Genomic DNA, 7,660 nt, shown 5'->3' on the forward strand with positions numbered 1-7,660 from the left:
GACATACACTGATACCCAGTAACACAGACACATACTTACACCAAGTAACAAAGACATACACTGACACCCAGTAACAAAGACACACAATGACACCATGTAACACAGACATCCACTGACACCAAGTAACAAAGACATACACTGACACTCAGTAACACAGACACACACTTACACCAAGTAACAAAGACATACACTGACACCAAGTAACAAAAACATACACTGACACCCAGTAACACAGATACACACTTACACCAAGTAACAAAGACACACACTTACACCAAGTAACACAGACATACACTGACAACAAGTAACAAAGACATACACTGACACCAAGTAACAAAGACATAAACTGAGACACAGTAACAAAGACATACACAGACACCAAGTAAAAAAGACATACACTGACACCAAGTAACAAAGACATACACTGATACCCAGTAACACAGACACACACTTACACCAAGTAACAAAGACAGACACAGATACCCAGTTACACTGACACACACTTACACCAAGTAACACTGACACACACAGACACCAAGTATCAAAGACATACACTGATACCCAGTAACACAGATACACAATTACACAAAGTAACAAAGACAAACACTGACACCAAGTAACAAAGACATACACTTACACCAAGTAACAAAGGCATACACTGATACCCAGTAACACAGACAAACACTTACACCAAGTAACAAAGACATACAAAGATACCCAGTAACCAATACATACACTTATATCAAGTAACACAGACATACGCTGACACCAAGTAACAAAGACATACACTTACACCAAGTAACAAAGACACACACTGACACCAAGTAACAGAGACATACACTGACACCAAGTAACAAAGACAGACATTTACACCAAGTAACAAAGACATACACTTACACCAAGTATTTTGACATGCACTGACACCAAGTAACAAAGACATACACTGATACCAAGTAACACAGACACACACTCACACCAAGTAACAAAGACATACACTGATACCCAGTAACACAGACACACAATTACACCAAGTAACAAAGACATACACTGACACCCAGTAACAAAGACACACACTGACACCATGTAACACAGACATACACTGACACCAAGTAACAGGAGATACACTGACACCCAGTAACACAGACACACACTTACACCATGTAACAAAGACAGACACTGACACCAAGTAACAAAAACATACACTGATACCCAGTAACACAGATACACACTTACACCAAGTAACAAAGACACACACTTACACCAAGTAACACAGACATACACTGACAACAAGTAACAAAGACATACACTGACACCAAGTAACAAAGACATAAACTGAGACACAGTAACAAAGACACACACTTACACCAAGTAACACAGACATACATTGACACCAAGTAACAAAGACATACACTGATACCCAGTAACACAGACACACACTTTCACCAAGTAACAAAGACAGACACAGATACCCAGTTACACTGACACACACTTACACCATGTAACACAGACACACACAGACACCAAGTATCAAAGACATACACTGATACCCAGTAACACAGATACACACTTACACCAAGTAACAAAGACAAACACTGGCACCAAGTAACAAAGACATACACTTACACCAAGTAACAAAGACATACACTGACACCAAGTAACAAAGGCATACACTGATACCCAGTAACACAGACAAACACTTACACCAAGTAACAAAGACATACAAAGATACCCAGTAACCAAGACATACACTTATACCAATAAACACAGACATACGCTGACACCAAGTAACAAAGACATCCACTTACACCAAGTAACAAAGACAGACAATTACACCAAGTAACAAAGACATACACTTACAACAAGTATTTTGACATACACTGACACCAAGTAACAAAGACATACACTGATACCAAGTAACACAGACACACACTCACACCAAGTAACAAAGACATACACTGATACCCAGTAACACAGACACATACTTACACCAAGTAACAAAGACATACACTGACACCCAGTAACAAAGACACACAATGACACCATGTAACACAGACATCCACTGACACCAAGTAACAAAGACATAAACTGACACTCAGTAACACAGACACACACTTACACCAAGTAACAAAGACATACACTGACACCAAGTAACAAAAACATACACTGACACCCAGTAACACAGATACACACTTACACCAAGTAACAAAGACACACACTTACACCAAGTAACACAGACATACACTGACAACAAGTAACAAAGACATACACTGACACCAAGTAACAAAGACATAAACTGAGACACAGTAACAAAGACATACACTGACACCAAGTAAAAAAGACATACACTGACACCAAGTAACAAAGACATACACTGATACCCAGTAACACAGACACACACTTACACCAAGTAACAAAGACAGACACTGATACCCAGTAACACAGATACACAATTATACAAAGTAACAAAGACAAACACTGACACATAGTAACAAAGACATACACTTACACCAAGTAACAAAGGCATACACTGATACCCAGTAACACAGACAAACACTTAAACCAAGTAACAAAGACATACAAAGATACCCAGTAACCAATACATACACTTATATCAAGTAACACAGACATACGCTGACACCAAGTAACAAAGACATCCACTTACACCAAGTAACAAAGACATACATTGATAGCCAGTAACAAAGACATACATTGATACCCAGTAACACAGACACGCACTGACACCCAGTAACAAAGACATGCACTGATACCCAGTAACACAGACACGCACTGACACCCAGTAACAAAGACATACACTGATACCCAGTAACACAGACACGCACTGACACCCATTAACAAAGACATACCCTGACACCAAGTCACAAAGACATACACTGACACCAAGTAACAAAGACCGACATTGATACACAGTAACACAGACACACCCTTAAACCATGTCACAAAGACATACACTGACACCCAGTAAGAAAGACATACACTGATACCCAGTAACACAGACACGCACTGACACCCAGTAACAAAGACATACCCTGACACCCAGTAACAAAGAACTACAATGACACCAAGTAACAAAGACATACACTGATAACCAGTAACACCGACACACACTTACACCAAGTAACAAAGACATACATTGATACCCAGTAACACAGACACACACTTACACTAAGTAATAAAGACATGCACTGACACAAAGTAACAAAGACATACATTACACCAAGTAACAAAGACAAACACTGACACCAAGTAACAAAGACATACACTGATACCCAGTAACACAGACATACGCTGACACCAAGTAACAAAGACATCCACTTACACCAAGTAACAAAGACATACATTGATACCCAGTAACAAAGACATACATTGATACCCAGTAACATAGACACACACTTACACCAAGTAACAAAGACATACACTGACACCAAGCAACAAAGGCATACACTGATACCCAGTAGCACAGACATACGCTGACACCAAGTAACAAAGACATCCACTTACACCAAGTAACAAAGACATACATTGATACCCAGTAACAAAGACATACATTGATACGCAGTAACATAGACACGCACTGACACCCAGTAAGAAAGACATACCCTGATACCCAGTAACACAGACACGCACTGGCACCCATTAACAAAGACATACACTGACACCAAGTAACAAAGACCGACATTGATACACAGTAACACAGACACACCCTTAAACCCAGTCACAAAGACATACACTGACACCCAGTAAGAAAGACATACACTGATACCCAGTGACACAGACACGCACTGACACCCAGTAACAAAGACATACACTGACACCAAGTCACAAAGACATACACTGACACCAAGTAACAAAGAAATACAATGACACCAAGTAACAAAGACATACACTGATACCCAGTAACACAGACACACACTTACACCAAGTAACAAAGACATGCACTGATACCCAGGAACACAGACACAAACTTACACTAAGTAATAAAGACATCACACACTGACACAAAGTAACAAAGACATACACTTACACCAAGTAACAAAGACAAACACTGACACCAAGTAACAAAGACATACACTGATACCCAGTAACACAGACACACACTTACACCAAGTAACAATGACATCCACAGAGACCCAGTAACACAGACATGCACTGACACCCAGTCACAAAGACATACACTGACACCAAGTCACAAAGACATACACTGACACAATGTAACAAAGACATACACTGATACCAAGTAACAAAGACATACACTGATACCCAGTAACACAGACACACAATGACACCAAGTAACAAAGACAGACACTGTTAACCAGTAACACAGACACACACTTACACCAAGTAACAAAGACATACACTGACACCAATTAACAAAGACATACACTGATACCCAGTAACGCAGACACACACTTACACCAAGTAACAAAGGCATACACTGACACCAAGTAACAAAGACATACACTTACACCAAATAAAAATACAAACACTGACACCAAGAAACAAAGACATACACTGATTCCCAGTAACACAGACACACACTTACTCCAAGTAACAAAGACATACACTGATAACCAGTTACACTGACACACATTCGCACCAAGTAACAAGGACATACACTGATACCAAGTAAAAAAGACATACACTGACACCAAGTAACACAGACACACATTCGCACCAAGTAACAAGGACATACACTGATACCAAGTAAAAAAGACATACACTGACACCAAGTAACAAAGACATACAATGATACCCAGTAACACAGACACACACTTACACCAAGTAACAATGACATACACAGACACCAAGTAACACAGACAGGCACTGACACCCAGTAACAAAGACATACACTGACACCAAGTCACAAAGACATACACTGACACCAAGTAACAAAGACATACACTGATACCAAGTAACAAAGACATACACTGATATCCAGTAACACAGACACACAATGACACCTAGTATCAAAGACATACACTGACACTCAGTAACACAGACACACACTTACACCAAGTAACAAAGACATACACTGACACCAAGTAACAAAAACATACACTGACACCCAGTAACACAGATACACACTTACACCAAGTAACAAAGACACACACTTACACCAAGTAACACAGACATACACTGACAACAAGTAACAAAGACATACACTGACACCAAGTAACAAAGACATAAACTGAGACACAGTAACAAAGACATACACTGACACCAAGTAAAAAAGACATACACTGACACCAAGTAACAAAGACATACACTGATACCCAGTAACACAGACACACACTTACACCAAGTAACAAAGACAGACACAGATACCCAGTTACACTGACACACACTTACACCAAGTAACACTGACACACACAGACACCAAGTATCAAAGACATACACTGATACCCAGTAACACAGATACACAATTACACAAAGTAACAAAGACAAACACTGACACCAAGTAACAAAGACATACACTTACACCAAGTAACAAAGGCATACACTGATACCCAGTAACACAGACAAACACTTACAGCAAGTAACAAAGACATACAAAGATACCCAGTAACCAATACATACACTTATATCAAGTAACACAGACATACGCTGACACCAAGTTACAAAGACATACACTTACACCAAGTAACAAAGACACACACTGACACCAAGTAACACAGACATACACTGACACCAAGTAACAAAGACAGACATTTACACCAAGTAACAAAGACATACACTTACACCAAGTATTTTGACATGCACTGACACCAAGTAACAAAGACATACACTGATACCAAGTAACACAGACACACACTCACACCAAGTAACAAAGACATACACTGATACCCAGTAACACAGACACACAATTACACCAAGTAACAAAGACATACACTGACACCCAGTAACAAAGACACACACTGACACCATGTAACACAGACATACACTGACACCAAGTAACAGGAGATACACTGACACCCAGTAACACAGACACACACTTACACCATGTAACAAAGACATACACTGACACCAAGTAACAAAAACATACACTGATACCCAGTAACACAGATACACACTTACACCAAGTAACAAAGACACACACTTACACCAAGTAACACAGACATACACTGACAACAAGTAACAAAGACATACACTGACACCAAGTAACAAAGACATAAACTGAGACACAGTAACAAAGACACACACTTACACCAAGTAACACAGACATACATTGACACCAAGTAACAAAGACATACACTGATACCCAGTAACACAGACACACACTTTCACCAAGTAACAAAGACAGACACAGATACCCAGTTACACTGACACACACTTACACCATGTAACACAGACACACACAGACACCAAGTATCAAAGACATACACTGATACCCAGTAACACAGATACACACTTACACCAAGTAACAAAGACAAACACTGACACCAAGTAACAAAGACATACACTTACACCAAGTAACAAAGACATACACTGACACCAAGTAACAAAGGCATACACTGATACCCAGTAACACAGACAAACACTTACACCAAGTAACAAAGACATACAAAGATACCCAGTAACCAAGACATACACTTATACCAATAAACACAGACATACGCTGACACCAAGAAACAAAGACATCCACTTACACCAAGTAACAAAGACAGACAATTACACCAAGTAACAAAGACATACACTTACAACAAGTATTTTGACATACACTGACACCAAGTAACAAAGACATACACTGATACCAAGTAACACAGACACACACTCACACCAAGTAACAAAGACATACACTGATACCCAGTAACACAGATACACACTTACACCAAGTAACAAAGACACACACTTACACCAAGTAACACAGACATACACTGACAACAAGTAACAAAGACATACACTGACACCAAGTAACAAAGACATAAACTGAGACACAGTAACAAAGACACACACTTACACCAAGTAACACAGACATACATTGACACCAAGTAACAAAGACATACACTGATACCCAGTAACACAGACACACACTTTCACCAAGTAACAAAGACAGACACAGATACCCAGTTACACTGACACACACTTACACCATGTAACGCAGACACACACAGACACCAAGTATCAAATACATACACTGATACCCAGTAACACACATACACACTTACACCAAGTAACAAAGACAAACACTGACACCAAGTAACAAAGACATACACTTACACCAAGTAACAAAGACATACACTGACACCAAGTAACAAAGGCATACACTGATACCCAGTAACACAGACAAACACTTACACCAAGTAACAAAGACATACAAAGATACCCAGTAACCAAGACATACACTTATACCAATAAACACAGACATACGCTGACACCAAGAAACAAAGACATCCACTTACACCAAGTTACAAAGACAGACAATTACACCAAGTAACAAAGACATACACTTACAACAAGTATTTTGACATACACTGACACCAAGTAACAAAGACATACACTGATACCAAGCAACACAGACACACACTCACACCAAGTAACAAAGACATACACTGATACCCAGTAACACAGACACATACTTACACCAAGTAACAAAGACATACACTGACACCCAGTAACAAAGACACACAATGACACCATGTAA

The sequence above is a fragment of the Heterodontus francisci genome, unplaced genomic scaffold (genome assembly GCF_036365525.1).
Source record: "Heterodontus francisci isolate sHetFra1 unplaced genomic scaffold, sHetFra1.hap1 HAP1_SCAFFOLD_63, whole genome shotgun sequence".
NCBI classification, from domain to species: domain Eukaryota; kingdom Metazoa; phylum Chordata; class Chondrichthyes; order Heterodontiformes; family Heterodontidae; genus Heterodontus; species Heterodontus francisci.